Below are 20945 nucleotides of genomic sequence, written 5' to 3'. Positions count from 1 at the left end.
TTGTCTATAGCTGATCTGGTCTTATGACCTGGTAGGTAGTAGGAAAGAAAAAACAAAACAAAACTAACTTGATTTGATCTGGTTTCAACGTATTCTGATCCAGTAATTTAAACCACCTCATCAAATATTTCTCAGGTTCTGAGATTTCCCACATTTTCACTTCTCACTGCCCTCCTATCTGAGAATACATGGGGAAGCGTATAGTTTCTTGTATTCTTATGGTATGAGGTTGGGAGAGGGGGTCCGTATGGACTTGTCCTGTCCTGGCTTTTGATTGTGCACTGGTCAGTTCATCCAAGTTTTGGCTACAGACTTCAGTTGCTCCTAAAGTTGTCTATTTTTTCCTGCTTTAATCAGGGCTTGGTCATGCCTTCCTTGTTTGCTTGGCCCTCATTCAACTCTCTCTGGCTGCAGACCCTCTGGTTCTCTCCCCCATTCAGCCCCCGGCCAGGCTGTCCATCCTGAAAACACAGTGGGATCATCTCTTCTATTGCCACAACAGGTCCCATGGCAAGCTTCTGGCTGCCAGTTCTGTGTCCATGTTACATGGGTACCAAGGTAGGCTTCGGAGTGCAAATTAAGTTCTCTCTCTCATTCTCTCTCTCTTTCTCTCATGGAGGGACCTCAGCACTGCAGTCTTCTAATCATACTAGGGCATCACATGGTGAAGTGAAGCCACTCAGCATAAGTCTCCCGGAATCCCGCAAGGACAAGAAGAGCACCTTGGAGCATGAGTTTCTCATTGCCCACTTTCCCTTCCTCTGATCCCTCTTTTCCTTCTCACCATCCCAGAGACCACAGAGGAAGGTTTTCTTTTACTTCTTCTCTATCCATCCTCTTTCTACACACCTACAGAGTAGGAAGTTTCTTGGCATAGTGTTTAAGTGAAAGAGGAAAAGCTCTATGATTTTGTTTGCCAAGTCTAGCTCCTAACATGTTAAGTGGGAGCCAGAGAGATGTAGAAAATAAATCTCCTTCCCCTTGACTGTTTCTCATTGTAAAATCCTAGTTTACATGTCAGAAGCTGCCTGTTGTTTCTTTCATTCCTAATTACCACCCTTCCCCAAAGATGGGTGCTTTAACTCTTTAAAGAGAAGGTCAAGACTAGGAAAAGCAAAAGAGAAAAACGTGAATTTTTCAAAGTTCAGCTGCTGTTGCACTGACACTCTGTACTTGTCAGGGCTCAAGTTGAACAATACTTCAGACAATCAGATTTGCTTCCACTCTTAGGTCTACTATCTTCATAGGCAACATGGTGGAGCACAGTTTAGGGCATACATGACCTGAGGTTGACATTCACTTGTAAACAGCCATTAATTCTGTGTGTGTGTGTGGGTGTGTTTTGGGGGTTGGGGGGGCAGCCAGGAGTGATGAGACTTATCTAAGAATAGGAAAGAAAAATAGGTTAATCATCTCCCAATTACTTATCATTACAGGCTAGGCAATAGAAATCATTTTCATTTATCACCCACCCTTAACCTCTGATCAAAACAAGTCTCACTTGGGCTTCCCTGGTGGCGCAGAGGTTGAGAGTCCGCCTGCTGATGCAGGGGACACGGGTTCGTGCCCCGGTCCAGGAAGATCCCACATGCCGCGGAGCAGCTGGGCCCATGAGCCATGGCCAGTGAGCCTGCGCGTCCGGAGCCTGCGCTCCGTAATGGGAGAGGCCACAACAGTGAGAGGCCCGCGTACCGCAAAAAAAAAACAAACAAAAAAACAAGTCTCACTTGCATTGTCATGAATCCTGTGCCCCCTCTCTGTGGCCAGACTCTGGGATGTACAACCTTAGGACAATGAGTTGCTGCACTGTGGCATTCAGCGTCTCAGAAGGAGATACCACCTCTTCTCCTGGTTGACAACCACCTGGGAGGATTAAGAACACTGCTCTAATAGGAGCCGTAACTCACAGAATTAATGCTGCTCCTACTGTTCAGAGCTTTTAAGAAATAGAAACCACTTCATACATGCTCCTCTCCAGAGTAGAGTTTTGTAGAAACTCCTAGAGGAGATTTCAAACCAATTCCCAAATCCATCAGGACTTGTTAAGATCTGGGAAATGATTCCTCCAATGAGGAAATGCCACATCTACTGTGTCTATTCTATTACTGGGCTGGCAGCTGGGGTTAGCAGAGATACCTTGGTAACAAAACACTTTGATAGCCTCGTGTCCTGTGGAGTGGTACTCTGAGTTACAGCCTTCTTGGTAGAATATTTTCTCCTTTATATATCTCCTTGGGCCTTTAAAATCCTTTCAAAACTCAGAATCATATTGATATAGACTTTATGGGAAAATCCAGACTCTTAGATTGATGATCTAGTCGAGAGGAGAGCTGCAAATATTTTAGAACCATTCTCGGCAAAGGGAGAAACAGCATTCTAGGGACAGCTACTGTATTACTCACTGCTCTCTGCAATGTGAGCTCAGTTGCCATGAGAATGAGGCCAGTGAGGCTAAAGTTGTATGTTCAGGTCTCCAGGGTACAGTCATTTTGACTCTGCTTCGTGGCCTTATATGAGCATTCCAACCCCAAGCTGCTCCTGACCATAAGTAAAGCAAACAAGTGGCTGAAATGATGTCTCAAAGCTCAGGCCTTACTGACCCCTTAGACAGACAGAGCCTTTCCAGTTCTAATGACCTAGGGGACTGTAACATGGCCGAAGAGTCTCAGCATTTTCAGTTTTTGCTGTAAACCTTGTCAAATGCAACCACCAGTTACAACTCACCGAAGTTACATATTATATCTGGGTAGAGGTCCGTACAGATCCTTGATCCCAGGTACCAAATTTGGGTGGATTCAAAGATGCCTGGGGCTCCAAGAAAAAGCTCAAGAAGATTTAATATTTTTTATGTATAAAACAGTGGTCTGGACTTCCCTGGCAGTCCAGTGGTTAAGACTCCGTGCTTCGGTGCAGAGCGCAGGGGTTCTATCCCTGGTCGGGAAACTAAGATACCACATGCCTTGGCACAGCTAAAACAAAAACAAAAACAAACAGTGATCTTCCTCAGGTACATGGGGGATGGGCACTGCCCCTGGAAGGAGTATTTAAGAATCTCTGAGAGAAAATATTCATTTTTAAAGTTTATTTAATATTATAATATACCTTGGGAATTGGATATTAAATGAACTTTTCCTGTTATCTCAAAGTTTCAGCAGAAGCTTTGTAAGGGAGAAAACTTTTCCTCTACCCTTCTAGGTTCTTCTGGCTGCTCTATTAGTTAAGTTACCATAAGAGAGATTAATAGGAGATAAACAAATTTAATTATATATGTATAGGAGCCCTACAAAATCAATGAGATGCTCCTGACAGACAATTGAGGCTTAGATGCCTTTCTGAGCTAGGAAGAAGCGGGTAGGGTCCTGGGGCTTCTAAGGGAAGGAAAACAATTCGCAAGAAGATGGCAAGAGCAAGTGTTTGGTAAACAAATGTTTGCCTTGCCATGCAGAGACAGTGGGAGACAGAGAGGACTTTGAATAAACAGGCCCTGCCCAGTTCCCCCCAGCCTATCACACTTAGCCCATATTCTCTGTAGTTGTCTCTGGTGATATCATTCTTCCTGGACCAGGCCCTTTATCTATGGATTAAAGATCTAAATGTAAGGCCAGACACTGTAAAACTCTTAGAGGAAAACATAGGCAGAACACTCTTTGACATAAATCACAGCAAGATCTCTTTTGACCTACCTCCTAGAGTAATGAAAATAAAAACAAAAATAAATAAATGGTACCTAATTAAACTTAAAAGTTTTTGCAGAGCAAAGGAAACCATTAACAAGATGAAAAGACAACCCTTAGAGTGCGAGAAAATATTTGCAAATGAAGCAAGTGACAAAGGATTAATCTCCAAAATATACAAGAAGCTCATGCAGCGCAATATCAAAAAAACAAACAACCCAATCCAAAAATGTGCAGAAGACCTAAATAGACATTTTTTCAAAGAAAACATACAGATGGCCAACAAACACATGAAAAAATGCTCAACATCACTAATTATTGGATAAATGCAAATCAAAACTACAATGAGGTATCACCTCACACCAGTTAGAATGGCCATCATCAAAAAATCTACAAACAATAACTGCTGGAGAGGGTGTGGAGAAAAGGGAACCCTCTTGCACTGTTGGTGGGAATGAAAATTGATACAGTCACTATGGAGAACAGCATGGAGGTTCCTTAAAAAACTAAAAATAGAACTACCATATGACCCAGCAATCCCACTACTGGGCATATACCCTGAGAAAACCATAATTCAAAAAGACACATGCACCCCAATGTTCATTGCAGCTCTATTTACAATAGCCAGGACATGGAAGCAATGTAAATGCCCATTGACAGATGAATGGATAAAGAAGATGTAGTACATATATACAATGGAATATTATTCAGCCATAAAAAGGAACGAAATTGGGTCATGTGTAGAGACATGGATGGACCTAGACAGTGTCATATAGAGTGAAGTAAGTCAGAAAGAGAAAAACAAATATCGTATATTAACGCACATGTGTGGAATCTAGAAAAATAGTATAGATGATCTTATTTGCAGAGCAGAAATAGAGACACAGATGTAGAGAACAAATGTGTGGGTACCAGTGGGGACAAGGGGGAAAGATGGGAGGAACTGGGAAATTGGGATTGACACATATACACTATCGATACTATGTATAAAATAAGTAACTAATGAGAACATACTGCCTAGCGCAGGGAACTCTACTTAATGCAGTGTGGTGACCTAAACGGGAAGGAAATCCAAAAAAGAAGGGATGTATGTGTATGTATAGCTGATTCATTTTACTGTACAGTAGAAACTAATACAACATTGTAATGGAACTATACTCCAATAAAAATTAATTTAAAAAATAAATTCTTTTAGGCAGTTGAGGGGGAGGAGAAAAGCTCTTCCTAAGTCTTTTGAGCCTCTGTTGTCTTCAACTCAAAATAATCCATTGACCAAACTGGCACATTTTGGGGAGGCTTGTTCTAAATCCCTTCAGTTTCAAAGTCCCAAAATAATACAAAAGTACTAATAACTCTCACACTCTAAAGAAAAGGTGAGGCTACCTCAGGATGGTCCCATCCTGCTGCCATCGCCCATGACCCACTTCCAGACTATCTGAGAAAATAGGGGGCTTTCAAGTTTGAAAGAGACTTGGGAAGAGGGCAGGGTGCTGTGCATTTCTTCTTCTTGCCTCCAAGAAGGAGGGATGTGGAAGGGAGAGACTGAAGCTTCGTCTGAAGCCAGGTGCAATAGGCTTCAATGGAACCACTTGGAGAACTTGACATACATCCCTGGAGTTGGGGGTACACAGAGCTTGACACTGAACTCACACCTGAAAAGTCTGAAGTTGAGGGGTTGCACCTGGACTTGACAGGGTAGAAAATGTTCAGCAGGTGAAAAACACAAGCATATTTCTCCTGGGCTAGAGTGGACCCTGCAGATTAAACCTGGGCATGGGTTGTTGTCTTGAAATTGGCCATGCCCAAGAGGGCCTTCTGATAAGGGTGAGGGAACCACAGCGGGAAGAAGCTACAGATGAACCTTCAGATGCGGAAGCAGAGTCCGTGTCCCCTAAGGAGGCATCACCTACATCAAAGGAAGTGGAGACAGCTGATCCCAGAGGCGGGAGGTTACAGCGGGGGTTAGGGTGGGGCTTCACCAGAGAACCCAAAATGGTTCCCCAGAAGGAAAGAGGATGCATTTGGAAACGGGCACACCCAGATTAAAACTGTACTCATCAAGGACTGTTCCTGCCCGTTATGCTTCTCCTTCACCCCTGCTCCAAACCTATAAAGGCTTCTAAACTGCAGCCAGCAGGTGGGGGGAAGGATAACATGAGACAGAGAGAAGAAACTGAGGCATCACCCCTGCAGGTCTTGATTTCATGTGAGCAGAAAGGAGGGAGGAGAGATGTTTTCAATCACATGAGAGTATAGAGTTTTGGTGTTTCACTGAACTGGATTATTTAAGACGTGAAAACAGGAGAACATTCTTTTATTACCAAGAATGGCAAGGAAAGCTATGCGATCTGCCAAAGGTTTCATCCAAGGGACAGAAAAGAACAATCAGAGAGGATTTGCAAGGGAAGTGGGGAGAAGAAACTACATTGTTTTTTGCTTGCACCCTGTGGTGTCTGGATTATTCAATACACTGTTTATAATTTTAAATTTTTATATATTTTTTCTAAAACAAACTACAGAAAGGGTTGAGATACTTATGTATATTAAAGGGGGTGTGATATAGTGAACCACTAAACACCCTCCTTATATAGAGAATATGTAACACAAATATATAATATTCCCTGTGCTATACTATATATCTTTGTCCCTTAACTATTTTATACATAGTAGTTTATATCTGTTAATCCCATACTCCTAATTTGTCCCTCCCGTCTTCCCTCTCCCCTTTGGTACCGCAAGTTGGTTTTCTATATCTGTGAATCTGTTTCTGTTCTGCATATACATTCATTTGTATTATTTTCTAGATTCCATGTATGTATAGTATTTGTCTTTGACATTTCACTAAGCATAATATTCTCTAGGTCCACCCATGTTGCTGCAAATGGCAGAAATTCTTTTTTATGGTTGAGTAATCTCCATTGTATATATACACCACATCTTTATCCATTCGTCTGTTGATGGGCGCTTGGATTGCTTCCATGTCTTGGCTATTGTAAATAGTGCTGCTATGAACGTTGGGGTGCATGTATCTTTTAGAATTAGTGTTTTTATTTTTTCTGGGTATACTCTGGAGTGGTCATATGTTTAAAACAAACAAAAAATAATTCACTCTAAGCTTCTGGTATTTGGGGATGATAATGATAATCTGGGGATAGGAAAGAATAAAGAATAATGATCATAATAATAGTAATGATAATGGTAATATAGGTATAAATTTTTTGCCTTTTATCTCAAGTCAAAGAATGTTTCCCATTTAGGCAGGTGCTCAAAGGAAAGGACCGTCTTTTTTTTTTTAAGCATTTTGTTTTTGTTTGTTTATTTTATTATTTAATTTTTTATTTTTGGCTGTGTCAGCTCTTAGTTGCAGCACATGGGATCTTTGTCGTGGAATGAGGGCTCTTCATTGCGGCACGCGGGCTTCTGTCTAATTGTGGCATGCGGGTTTTCTCTCTCATGGTGCACGGGCTCCAGAGCACATGGGCTCTGTAGTTTGCAGCAGGTGGGCTCTCTCGTTGAGGCGTGTGGGTTCAGCAGTTGCGGCACGCAGGCTTAGTTGCCCCGTGGCATGTGGGATCTTAATTCCCCGACTAGGGATCAAACCCTCTTACCCTGCATTTCAGGGTGGATTCTTTACCACTGGGCCACAAGGGAAGTCCCGGAAAGGGCCGTCTTTTAATTCTCTGCATGGAAAAGTGTGTTTGCATAGAATTTAATCTTCTCTTCAGAACACTTTCCTATAAGTCATTTTATTTTGCTCCCTAACAACTATGTGAAATCCATCTATAAACAGATGCTATTAAAAAGGAAGTGAAGTATAGTGGGTGTTATTATCCATATTTTTCAGATGAGAAAGCTAAAGTCAGGTGAGTTGTCCCGAATTGACCAGCTGGTTAGTATAAACTCCTTGAAGGTAGATACGGGGTCTTAAAAATCATTGTAGGGCTTCCCTGGTGGCTCAGTGGTTGAGAGTCCGCCTGCCAATTCAGGGGACACGGGTTCGTGCCCCGGTGCGGGAAGATCCCACATGCCGCGGAGCGGCTGGGACCGTGAGCCATGACCGCTGAGCCTGTGTGTCCGGAGCCTGTGCTCCGCAACAGGAGAGGCCACAACAGTGAGAGGCCCGCGTACCGCAAAAAAAAAAAAAAAAAAAAAAAAATAACCTTCAGCTGATTTTCCCTTATAATTAATTGACCCCCAACGTATCACACTTTTATACTTAAGCCAATGAAATAAAGTGAAATGAGATTACCAGGACTGGCTTCGGCCAATTATGATTTATTCCCAGAGGCAGAATTGACCTTCCCGGAGCATTTTGCTGCCTGATGCTTGAACGAGTTTGGCATTCTAGTAGTGATGCAGAAAGGAAGAAATGTAGTTGGATCCACAGTGTCTGCTACAGGGTTCTATGCCAAAGACTTATAACAGTGAAAGCCTCATAACAATGGACCTGCATGGGCAGGTTCACTGTGCTGAGTCACTGCTTCTTATGGGTTGGAGGGGACACTCCTTAATAACTACCGCCTCTCTGTCATCCCTTCCAGGTGGCTTAATGCAAAAAGTTAGGTTCAAGCTTCTGACTTTACACTTGTGATAAATAACCATCATTCTTTGGTACATGGTGTTTTCCATAAAGCATATTATTGTTCCAAATTCTTACTACTTCGCTTCAAATATTTTTGAAGAAAGAACAATACGAGTCATCTTTCCCAGGACTGGAAATGTGACTACCTCCCTTTGGAACCAGCACACAAATATGTAACTGAAAATGGCAAGCACTCTCATCATCAATTTGTGTTCCTGGTATAACAGTAACACAGTAATACAATCATAATAGTAATGGTTAATAATAACAATAGCTACCATTTATTGAATGGTGCCAACCACTGGGCTGAGAATATTTATACACACACATATTTTTTTCTTTTCTTTTTTTTTAATTGAAGTAGAGTTGATTTACAATACTGTGTTAGTTTCAGATGTACAGCAAAGTGATTTAGTTATACATATATATTTTTTTCAGGTTATTTTCCTTTTAGATTATTATAAGATATTGAATACAGTTCTCTGTGCTATTCAGTAAATCCTTGTTGCTTATCTGTTTTATATATAGTGGTGTGTTTCTGTTAATCCCGTACTCCTCCCCCCTGCCCTTTCCCCCTTGGTAACCAAAAGTTTGTTTTCTATGTCTGTGAGACTGTTTCTGTTTTGTAAATAAATTCATTTGTATTATTTTTTAGATTCCACGTATAAGTGACATCATATGGTATTTGTCTTCTCTGTCTGAATAAATTCACTTAGTATTATGATAATCTCTAGGTCCATCTGTGTTGCTGCAAATGGCATCAGTTCATTCTTTCTTATGGCTGAGTAGTATTCCATTGTATATATGTACCACATCTTCTTTATCCATTCATTGATGGATACTTACTTAGGTTGCTTCCATGTCTTGGCTAGTATAAATAGTGCTCCTGTGAACACTGGGGTGCATACACACATACATTTCTTTTTTAATGTAATGTTATCTTTAAGTACAAGTCATGTCACTTAGAGATCATTTTATCCACTGCTCTGTTTGGCCGCCAGTCTCTTGCCTCTCTCCTCAGCAATGGTAAGGTGGATACAGTTTCCACGGGGAAGGGAGATCCATGGTTTGCTGCCCAGTGTCAGATTTGATGAAGTCAGTAATCTTGCCAGTCTCCAAATCAATTTGAATAGTGTCATTCATCTTGATGAGGGGACCAGGGTAGCGGATGGTGTGAGCATAGTGGGTCACCAGATGAGGGAATTCCTTTTGTCCCCACAAAGATCTTTCTCACTTTGCACAACTTATATTTGACCTCCTCTGGTGTAATATGATGAACAGCAAAATGACCCTTGGTTTCATAGGTCAGATGAAAATTCTCTCCAGTCTTGTCAACGCTGATGACATATATAAAACCAGTAGGGTAGGTTATATCAGTGTGGATATTGTCATCAATCTAAATGAAACGCTGCATGCAGATCTTCTTTACTTCATCTCCTGTTAGGGCATACTTAAGTCTGTTCCTTAGGAAAATGATTAGGGGGAGACGTCCCCTCAGCTTGTGGGGTCCTCTAGATGGACAAGGAACAAACTCACCAGTCAGTTTATCCAGCATCCAATGCTCTGGAGCTGCTATGCGCTTCAGTTGCTTCTTGGGACCACGAGCCATGGCTGCGCTAGGCATGAAAAGAGCCACGCATATATTTTTTTTAAAAATTATTTATTTAATATTTTATTTTTGGCTGTGTTGGGTCTTCGTTGCTGGGTGCGGGCTTTCTCTAGTTGCGGCGAGCAGGGGCTACATCTCATTGCGGCGCTTGGGCTTCTCGCTGCGGTGGCTTCTCTTGTTGTGGAGCATGGGTTCTAGGCGCACGGGCTTCACTAGTTGTGGCACGCAGGCTCAGTAGTTGTGGTGCACGGGCTTAGCTGCTCCGTGGCATGTGGGATCTTCCCCAACCAGGGCTTGAACCCGTGTCCCCCGCATTGGCAGGGGGATTTTTAACCACTGCGCCCCCTGGGAAGTCCCCACACATACCTTTTTAATCCTCATAACAATGACATGATATAGGGTTGAATATCCCCATTTTATACGCAAGAGAACTAAGGGGGAGGTTATGGGACTTGCCCAATTTTGCACAGCTGGGAGTTAAGCTTTGAATCCTATCCACTGATTCAGAGCAAGCCTGTTGAATGTCTGTGGTGTGCTGCTCTCACTGAGCTCATGACCTCACCTGCTTCAGATGAAGAACAAGGGTGTGGAAAGGGAGTGGGAAGAGAGATGTCTTCTAAAGGCTGAAACTGATCGCCATGCGGGAGGATTTCAAAGTTCATTTGTAAGAAGACAAATCTCAAGTTAGAGTTTTAGAGAAACATTATTGTATTTTCAAGGCTATCTGGGGTCAAATCCAAGCTTTACCATTTTCTAGCTGCATAGCCCGGGACAGATTATTTCTGCTGTCACTGTCTCCGGGTCTTCATGTGTAAATAGAGATAATAATAGTCCCTACCGCATAGAACTACAGGGAAGATTAAATGAGTTAATGGATATAAAGCACTTAAAACAGTGGCTGAAATTTTATGTCATTGACAGGATATTGAAATAATAGGGGAAATAATGTGAGTCAGATGAGCTTGGGTTTAAATCCTGACTCAGCTACTCAGCTACCGTGTGACCTGGACCAAAATGTTAGACTTTGTGTACCTAATGTATGGCTTGCATTAACAAACAGGTTTTAAGAATATGACCTGTTTTAGCACTACAACATTACCCCTTCCCCTACAATCATTTCTTCCTATTTTGATAGGCCTGATTGATAACAAGTGACTTATTAAAATCAGGTTGATGCTGCTTTGAGTATAGCGGCTCAGATTCCTCTACCTTAAAGATAAGTAGACCTCAGTATATTATCTCAATTAATGTCTGGCTAAAGGATTTTCACAAGTGAAACATTTAGTACTGAAAGGAGGGGGAAATGTTAGTAAAGGTGGTAACAGTTATCCACCAGGTATTTCATCCTCTGAATCTCTCAGCAAAGGAATCTGGATACTGAGTAGGAGGCAAACATATGTGCCTAGTTGCTTTTGCTGCTTGTAATAAATATCTTTAAGCAGAAGTGTTGCTACTGCTACAGTTTTGGGCAGTCCCCCAACTGTCCCAATACTTTCTTCTTCCAAAATCATTCCTCCTCCCTATCTTAAATAGATTTTTTTAGAGTATATGGTTTCTTTAGAGCCCTGTTTTGGGCCAGATGCTACATAAGAGTGAAATCTGACAAATGAACTCACTCAAGGGTGTTAGTGACCGGTATAACTGCAGTTTACAGTAAGTGACCAGAAAGAACTGCAACTTACAAAATTAGATACATGAATTTCTAACAAGAGTCTGGGTGGGTAGAGATGTTAGAGTCGGAGACTCTCTAAGGCTCCTCCCGTCTCACGTGGTCTGCTTTCCATCAGAAAGCTTACATTGGCCCCGGTGTACTAGACTTCAGTATATGTACCAGTTTACACCCCAAGCAAGCTAAGAGGAAGGTAGGACTCCAGTGGGGCTGTAGAGATTCACTTCCTTTGGTTTTATCTCTTCATTTGGGGCAGGGTCTTTTCCCTGGACATAAGCCAAGCACATTTAGTCACACCAAAATATCTTTTAGCCTGAATAATATGAACAGTTATAGCTATAATTTTATCTTACAATTATTCTTTTTTCTGTTACCTAAGGTTAAGCCTGCCCTGTGGTGAAGTTGTTATTTTGTAAAATTTTTTATTATGAGAGACCCAAACTCCAAATAACTCAGGCCAGAAGACAAACTGCTGTCCTGAAATCGCTCAAGCTATGGCCCAAATGTCCACCTACCTTTAAACTTTATGGAGATGGGCTAAAAATATTCCCACTTTGGTAAGCACCAGGGGTTCATATGAGTACTTATGGGAATCATGATTTGCTGGACTGCCATTCTGCTTTCTGAGATAAAATGGTAATCAATTTTTAAGCCGAAGACTTTTTACAATGCAACTGACAGGCCAAAAGCAATTTTCAGTTTTTCACAAGGATCCAGGGAGTAGAACTCCCTACCACACCAATAAACATTTCTTGGCAGCCGCTTGCTAGATGTGCCTAGAGCTCTCGACAGAAGCTATAATAAACTCGTCCTTCTTCCCTCTATCACACCAGCCATTCACAGATGATTTATAGTGCTTTCTGAGAAAGGCAATTCTCAGCCCTAAGGGACATCAAAATGAAAAGCACACCAAATGAAGTATTTAATTTCATCAACCCAAGAATTAAGTAAAAAGTCTTTTTCTCTGTAGGGTTTATAATCGCAAAGTAGCCTTCTGTTAGAGAGACTTGATTACATGAGCCCTTATGAAATAAACTCCTGGCATAGATTATGTGTCATTTAAAATTGTAGCAGAGAATAACATTAGAAGGTAAACTTGTTCAATTCATTCATTATAAGACCACATGCATTTTTTTTACCATAACAAATAGATCCTATAATATATCAATATGATAGAAGTTTATTTCTTTTCATTTTTTAAATGAATAGACTCTTTTTTAGAGTAATTTTAGGTTTATAGAAAAATTGATTAGGAAGTACAGAGTTCCTACCCACTTCCTCCCCCATCCCCGCCCCAGAGTTTCTCCTATTATTAACATCTTGCATTAGTGTAGTACACTTGTTGCAATTGAGCCTATACTGATCCATTATTATTGACTAAAGTACTTAGTTTACAATAGGGTTCACTCTCTCTGTTGTCCATTCTCTGGGTTTAAACAAATGTATAATGTATGTCGTATCCACCATTACAGTATCATACAGAATAGTTGCACTGTCCCAAAGATCCCTGTTCTCCATCTATTTATTCCTTTCCTCCCGCTGACCCCTGGCAACCACTGAACTTTTTCTATCTCCATAGTTTTATCTTTTCCAGAATGTCATATAGTTGGCATTGTACAGTATGTAGCCTCTTCACACTGGTTTCTTTCACTTAGCCATATGCATTTGTAGGAGAGCAAAATTGGCCATCCCAAAATGTCTCTTTGGCTTGTGGTTTATTTTGAACTGAAAACAATCAAGGCCTGAAAGACTCAGGAAGAAACTTTGACCTCTCTCTTAGCTGCCTAAAGCATTTAAAGGCCCTGTTCCCAGAATAGAGCTGTCACCAGGGATATATGGAAAGAATATGGGGTAGGTGTGGTAGGGGAAACTTGGCAGGGCCTGGAGATCAGAGTCCACTGTGTGTCCCATTGCCTTTGAGTGGCCCAGAAAACATTTGTTTACCAAACATTTGCTTTTCCAACTTCATGTGAATTGCCTTCCTCTGCTTTGAAGTCCCAAACTACTACTTTAAACATCCTCTTTTGTCTTTAGCTGAAGAGGGCATTTAAGGTGAGGGTTTCAGCCATTTTGGCGGGTTACTCAGTTTTCCTGGGTCTCTCCCATGTACACATGTTATTAAACTTTTGTATAATTCTCTCCTATTAATCTGTCTCATGTCAATTTAATTCTTAGACCAGCCAGAAGAACCTAGAAGAGTAGAGGAAAATTTCTTCCTTCTTAAGGTTCATCTAAGTCTTTGCGTGACTTAACAGTTTATTTATTTTTATTGCTAAATAATATTTCATTGCATGGATTACAACAATTTGTTTATCCATTCACTTACTAAAGGACATCTTTGTTGCTTTTGACAGTTATGAATCAATTTGTTCTAAAAATTTGTATGCAGATTTTTGTGTGAACATAAGTTTTTAACCCAGTTAGGTAAATACCAAGGAGCATGAGTGCTTGTTCATACATAAAGGTATGTTTAGTTTTATAAGGAACTGCAAAACTGTCCTCCAGAGTGACTGTAACATTTTACATTCCTACCAACAATGAATGAGAATTCCTGTTGCTTCACATATTTGCTAGCATTTGGTGTTGCCAATGTTTTGGATTTTAGCCTTTCTAATAGGTATAGAATGATATCTCATTGCTGTTTTAATTTGTCCACATGCATTTTGAAATGTCTCAAAACATATTGCTCCCTCCTGACCTGGGGTTCTTAACCTGGAGTTGAGAGATGGGATTTAGGCCCTTTGTGAAATGGTGTGTAAAATTGTGTGTGATTTTTCTGGAAGAGATTTCTCAATCACAAAGATGAAGAGCCATCATTTTAGAGTATTTTATCATTTTTTAGAAAATGTAATTCACTGTTACAATATTATCATATTCCATGCTATTTTTGTCTATGTTGGGTCTTTGTTGCTGCACGTGGGCTTTCTCTAGTTGCAGCGAGTGGGGGCTACTCTTCGTTGCGGTGCACAGGCTTCTCACTGCGGTGGCTTCTCTTGTTGCATAGCACGGGCTCTAGGCACGCGGGCTTCAGTAGTTGTGACTCACGGCTCTAGAGTGCAGACTCAGCAGTTGTGGCACACTGGCTTAGTTGCCACGGCATGTGGGATCTTCCCCGAACAGGGCTGGAACCCGTGTCCCCTGCATTGGCAGGCGGATTCTTAACAACTGCATCACCAGGAAAGTCCTATGCTTTTTAAAAGGTTAGACTACAGGCAATTACGTTCATGATCGTCCAATACATTTGTAGAACATCTTTAATGTGACAAGCATAGTATTAGGCACCACAGAGTCAGAGCTCAAAAACACGTGATCTCTGGGACTTCCCTGGTGGTCCAGTGGTTAAGGTTCTACGCTCCCAATGCAGGGGGCCCGGATTTGATCCCTGGTCAGGGAACTAGATCCCGCATGCGTGCTGCAACTAAAAGATCCCTCATGCTGCAAGGAAGATCCCGCGTGCCACATCTAAGACCGGGCACAGCGAAATAAATAAATATTAAAAAACAAAACAAAACAAAAAACATGATCTCTGTTCTTAAGAAATTCAGGCTGATGCAACTCATATTATCAGGCAGTAATCATAAAGGAAGCCTCAAAGACTGCTGTGTCACATTCACAATTACCTCTGGATGCTCAGTCCTGCTTGTGCCAGTAGATGTCATTGTAGCGTAGGCCAGCTAACTGATCAGCTACCCCCAAAGACAAGGAATTCAGAAATGTCTTTTTTACCCCTTGATGCATGATGCACATACATGTTAAAAAGACATCATGTAGATTTTTTTTCTCTTATTGACAAAGACATAGAGCCACCGTAAGCATAAAATTGTGGTTATTTTGAAAGTTAAAGGAGATTTTGAAGCCTAAGTAAAAAATATTTCTGCAAAAAGAATATACATAACCAGTAACGTTATAAGTCTTAATATATAATGTAGCTTGCAACTTGAGACTATTAAGCTTTCAACATGATCTTGAGATTTCTTAAGGCTTCCATCTAAACAAGCAACAATTACCATTACTTATGCTTAATGCCATCTTGCTTTTCTCCTGTAAAACCCAAAGACAAATTGAATACAGTGAATACAGTAGCAGTGAAAGATTTAAATTTTAGAGTTTATGACATATGTCGTTTCAGAGAGTATTATTCTGTTAGGAAATAAGAATTTTGTACAAGGAAAAGCTGTACAAAGTGTAGCTTTTTAAAGTGCTCATTCATTCATTAAATAAATTATGCTAATGCCCAAGAATTTCCAAGCCTTGTACTAGTATTGGAAATACAAAAATAAAAAAATTATATGCCCTGTCCATAAGGAGATTATATTCTAGTGAGAGAGAATTTGGATTTTCTTTTGGTTTTTGTTTTTTTAAAACAAAAATTAGGGTAGCAATTGCATAGACGAAGACTCAGTTGGAATTAACATGTGTTTTGTGGCTAGTCCCAAGCCAGGAAGAGACCAATGAGGTACACTAATATATAACTGTGCCAAGGCTTAGAGTTTTTTCTTTAATACTAAGGGGCTGGGGTTCTGGATTCAGTTACTGAACCAATGAGTATGTCTACCTTACTGCTTGTCATCCATATCCTAAAGAGGCTTTGTTGATGCACACTATTTTTCATACAGGGAGTCATTTTGAAGTGGCTCTTTTGTTCATCAAGTAAGTGGGTGAAAATTGTACTGAGAGGGTTGACGTAAGAAACTCATTATGTTTTAAAAAATATTTATTTATTTATTTGGTTGTGTTTGGTCTTAGCTGTGGCATGCGAACTCCTAGTTGCAGCATGCATGTGGGATGTAGTTTCCCGACCAGGGATCGAATCCGGGCCCCCTGTGTTGGGAGCATGGAGTCTTAAGCACTGTGCCACCAGGAAAGTCCCAGGAAACTCATTTGATGAGGCCAGCATTATCCTGATACTGAAACCAGACAAAACCATTATAAGAAAAGAAAACCTGCATAAACATAGACCCCCAAATCCCCAACAGAGTATTGTCAAATCAAATCCAACAATATATAAAAAGGATAGTACATCATGATCAAGGGACTTCATCTCAGGATGGCAAGCTGGCATAATATTGAAACAAAATCAATGTAATTCACCATATCAATAGACTAAAGAAGAAAAATTATATGATCATCTCAATGGATGCAGAAAAAGCATTAAACAAAATTCAATATCCATTCATGATATAAACTCTAAGAATACTAGAAATAGAAAGAAACTTCCTCAACTTAATAAAGGACATCTATGAAAAGCTTAGAGCTAACATTATACTTAATGGTGAAAGACCGAATGCTTTCCCCTGTGATCAGGAACAAGGGAGGATTGTATAGTCTTACCATTGCTATTCACCGTCTTACTGGAGGTTGTAGCCAGTGCAACAAAGAAAGAAAAAAATGCAAAGAAATTGAAGAGGAAGAAATAAAACTGTTTGTATTTACAGGTGACATCACTGTCTATATAAGAAATCTCAAAGAATTAACAAAATAGCTACGGTAATTAATACGTGAATTTAGCAAGTTTGCAGGATACATGCTCAATACACAAAAATCATTTATATATATATATATATATATATATGCAAAAGTTGGAAGGTGAAATAAAAAATATCACTGCACAATAGGACTAAAACCATTAAATGCTTATGTATAAACCTAACAAAATATGTGTAAGTTTTGTATGCTGAGAACTATAAAATATATATCTCTAAAGAATGAAGTATCTGAGTTCATGGATTGGAAGACTCAATATTGTTAAAATTCCTATTATTCCCTAATTGTTATAGATTCAGTGTGATCCTAATAAAAATTCCAGCAGATTTTTTTCTTTTCTAGAAACTGGCAAGCATATCCTAAACTTAAATAGGAAAGCAAAAAGTATAGTCAAAACAATTCTGCAAAAGAATGGCTAAACGAATGGTTAAACAATTTTGAAAAAAAGATAAAAGTTGGAAGAATCACAGTACTACCTGATTTCAAAACTTGCAAGAGTAATCAAGACAGGGTGGTACTGGCAAAAGGATAGACACAAAACACTGAAACAGACTAGAGCAAGTGTTGTCAAACTACAACCTAAAAGCCTAATCTGGCCTGCTGTCTGTTTTGTAAATTAAGTTTTGTTGATACAAAAAAATAGCCAGGCCTATTTATTTACATATTGTCTATTACAGCTGCTACTATGCTGTAATGCCAGAGTTGATTAGTTACAGCAGAAACTGTAGGGCCTTTGAGCCTAAAATCTTTCTTATCCTTCCCTTTACAGAAAAAGTTGGCCAACTCTTAGAATAGAATCCAGGCATGAAACAACTCATATATGGTCAATTGATTTTTGGCAAACATGCTGAGGAGAACGTGCAAACATGCAATGGAGAAAGGATAGACTTTCAATATGTGCTGTTGCAACAATAGATGCTGGACGTATATGTGCAAAAATGTGAACCTTGACTTATACCTCACACAGTATTAAAAATTTAACTCAAGGGCTTCCCTGGTGGCACAGTGGTTGAGAGTCCGCCTGCCGATGCGGGGGACACGGGTTCGTGCCCCAGTCCGGGAGGATCCCACATGCTGCGGAGCGGCTGGGCCTGTGAGCCATGGCTGCTGAGCCTACGCGTCTGGAGCCTGTGCTCCCCAACGGGAGAGGCCACAACAGTGAGAGGCCCGTGTACCACAAAAAAAAAAAAAAAAAAAAAAAATTAAAATAGATCACAGACCTAAGTGTAAAACCTAAAGTATAACATTTCTAGAAGAAAATTGGTGAAAATCTTTGTGAACGTGGGTTAGGCAAAAGTTTTGTAAAGAGCATCCAAAAAATGCAAACCAGAAAAGAAAATGTTGATAAATTGGGCTTGATCAAAATTAAAAACAACCAGTCTTCAAAAAGCAATGTTAAGGACTCTCTTGGTGGCACAGTGGTTAAGAGTCCACCTGCCAATGCAGGGGACATGGGTTTGAGTCCTGTTCCGGGAAGATTTCACATGCCACGGAGCATCTAAGCCCATGCTCCACAACTACTGAAGCCCGCGCATCTAGAGCCCATGCTCTGCAACAAGAGAAGCCACCATACTGAGAAGCCCAGGTACTGCAACAAAGAGTAGGCCCCGCTCACTGCAACTAGAGAAAAGTCCACGCAACAATGAAGACCAAATGCAGCCAAAAATAAAAATGAAAAAAACAGAAAAAAACAAAGAAACAATGTTGAGAGAATGAAAGAGAAGCCACAGACTGGAAATAAATATTTACAAAACACTATCTAATAAAAGACTGATTTCATTAATGTGTAAAGAACCCCGACAACTCAATAATTTACAAGCAGACAATCTCATTAAAAAAAAAAATGGACAAAACATTTGAACAGACATTTCATACAACAAGAGATACAGAGGGCTAATAAACACTGAAAAGATCATTAGCCATTAGGGAAATGCAAATTAAAACCACAATGAGATATCATTACATGTCTCTTAGTGTCAGCGAGGATGCTGCGCCACCGGAACTCTCATACGTTGCAGGTAAGATGAAAAATGGTGCAGCCACTTTGAAAAAACAGCATGGCAGTTTTTTATGAAGTTAAACATGTACTTACTACGTGACCTAACCCATCTTCTAGGTTTTTACCCAAAAGAAATAAAAATATATGTTTACAAAAGACATAAATGTTTATAGAAGCCTTATTCATAACTACCAAAAGAAATGCAAACAACACAGATGTTCATTACATGAGAAGGGATGAGTAAACTACAGAACATCCACGATGCGTACACATGTACTGTGATACATTCCATACAGTGGAATTCCATACTATGGAATACTACTCAGCAACAAAAGGGACAGATCTCAAATGCGTTATGCTAACCGAAAGAAGTCAAACTTATAAGGCCACATGCTATTTGTTTCAATCTGTATGACACTCTGGAAAAGTTAAAACCATAGGCACAGCTGTAGGCTGGGGAGCGATCACAAAGGGGCACCAGGGAACTTTTTGGGGTGGTAGAAATGTACACTATCTAAAATTGTGGTGGTGGTTATATGCCTGGATGTATTTGTCAGAATTCATAAAATCACACATCTGCAAAGGTGAATTTTGGGTATTTCCTGGTGGTCAATGGTTAGGACTCTGTTCTTTCAGCTGCAGGGAGTGGCCAAAAAAAAAAAAAAGTGAATTTTACTCTCTGTAAATCATATTCCAATAAATATGACTTTTCAAAATGGCCATCAAGTGAAAGAACGATTTTGAGTGAAAGTCAAAAAGCTGACTGTCTTGGGCTTCCCTGATGGTGCAGTGGTTGTGAGTCTGCCTGCCGATGCATGGGACACGGGTTCGTGCCCTGGTCTGGGAAGATCCCACATGCTGCGGAGCGGCTGGACCCCTGAGCCGTGGCCGCTGAGCCTGCGTGTCCAGAGCCTGTGCTCTGCAACGGGAGAGGCCACAACAGTGCGAGGCCCGCATACCACAAAAAGAAAAAAAAAAAAAAAAAAGCTGACTGTCTTGTGCTGGGAGGAAATCCAGGATTCAAGCTAGAAATTTAACACCAATTCTTATTTATTTATTTATTTATGGCTGCGTTGGGTCTTCATTGCTGCACAAGGGCTTTCTCTAGTTGCAGCAAGCGGGGACTACTCTTTGTTGCAGTGCACGGGGTTCTCACTGCAGTGGCTTCTCTTGTTGTGGAGCACGGGCTCTAGGCATGCGGGCTTCAGTAGTTGTGGCATGTGGGCTCAGTAGTTGTGGCTTGCAGGCTCTAGAGTGCAGCAAGCTAGAAATTTAATTTAGAAGAAATCCAGAAACCCATATAAACATTTCCATAGTCAAACTTTTGGATCTGTGAGGTCTCAGGACATATACCTTACAAGTATCAAGGGGCTCTAGTATGTACTATAAAGTACAAGAATCTATTTTTCACATAAGAGACTTGTGACCATACAAGGGAGGAGGTTGGTAACTCTCCCTAGAGGCTCAGGACAAGCCTAGTAGAGATAATGATGTCACCTCTTAAGTAGCTTCTTGAAGGATGAGCCAAGGATAAAATTGAAGAGAAAAGCATTCTAGACAGAAAGAACAATCTAATGAACTAAGACTTGAGGGGGTAAGGTGTATTCTAGGAAAGATAGGTATTATATTTTTGAAAGATTGAAGAACAGTTATTCATTGTACTGCGTTTTTAAACTTTTCTCTGGCTTAATTTGTTCCCTTCACTTATTCCACATATTCCTGAGCACCTACTTTGTGCCAGATACTAGGTAACCTTTAAGGAGTTAAAGATAAATAAGCTGAGATTTCTGTTCTCTAGGAGCTCATGGGCACACACACACAACTTACTAGTGTAAGATTTTTAAATAGGGATATGTGCATGCATGTGCAAGTTGCTCAGAGAATAGAGGGTCTAACTCAACATGGTGGCTGTGAGCAACTGGCAGTGA

General features: G+C 40.5%; 1 pseudogene; it reads right to left on the bottom strand.

The window, feature by feature from the left end:
• Positions 1-7423: 7423 nt before the first annotated feature.
• LOC149748431 (small ribosomal subunit protein eS4, X isoform-like) lies at positions 7424-10446 on the bottom strand (annotated as a pseudogene).
• Positions 10447-20945: the final 10499 nt, after the last annotated feature.

This window comes from Delphinapterus leucas, chromosome 9 (assembly GCF_059928025.1).
Source record: "Delphinapterus leucas isolate spDelLeu-1000000601 "Yukka" chromosome 9, BTC_Dleu_Yukka2, whole genome shotgun sequence".
In the NCBI taxonomy this organism is placed as follows: domain Eukaryota; kingdom Metazoa; phylum Chordata; class Mammalia; order Artiodactyla; family Monodontidae; genus Delphinapterus; species Delphinapterus leucas.
Note: the sequence above shows the minus strand (reverse complement) of the source record. Positions and strands in the feature narration are given on the sequence as shown.